This window comes from Arachis duranensis, chromosome 6 (assembly GCF_000817695.3).
Source record: "Arachis duranensis cultivar V14167 chromosome 6, aradu.V14167.gnm2.J7QH, whole genome shotgun sequence".
NCBI lineage: Eukaryota > Viridiplantae > Streptophyta > Magnoliopsida > Fabales > Fabaceae > Arachis > Arachis duranensis.
The window spans coordinates 51,304,540-51,305,173 of record NC_029777.3 but is presented as its reverse complement, the minus strand read 5'-3'; positions in this window follow the sequence as shown (position 1 = coordinate 51,305,173).

Genomic DNA, 634 nt, shown 5'->3' with positions numbered 1-634 from the left:
TGTCTCTTTTGAGGTAATTTCTGCCTAGACAAGTCATCCAGTTCTTTGGTGAGCAAAGGGGGTTTATCCCCCCAGGTCTCATTTCCAAATAACTTGTCATTTAGCTTCATGATTGCTCCAAGGTATTTAGCAACTTGCTCTTCAGTGACATACTCATCCTCTTCAGAGGAAGAATACTCATCAGAGCTCATGAATGGCAGAAGTAAATCCAATGGGATCTCTATGGCCTCAGTGTGAGCCTCAGATTCCCATGGTTCCTCATTGGAGAACTCATTGGAGGCCAGTGGACGTCCATGGAGGTCTTCCTCAGTGGCGTTCACTGCCTCTCCCTCCTCTCCAAATTCGGCCATGTTGATGGCCTTGCACTCTCCTTTTGGATTTTCTTCCGTATTGCTTGGAAGAATACTAGGAGGGAGTTCAGTAATTTTCTTACTCAGCTGACCCACTTGTGCCTCCAAATTTCTAATGGAGGAACTTGTTTCAGTCATGAAACTTTGAGTGGTTTTGATCAGATCAGAGACCATGGTTGCTAAGTCAGAGTGGTTCTGCTTACAACTCTCTGTCTGTTGCTGAGAAGATGATGGAAAAGGCTTGCCATTGCTAAACCTATTTCTTCCACCATTATTATTGTTGA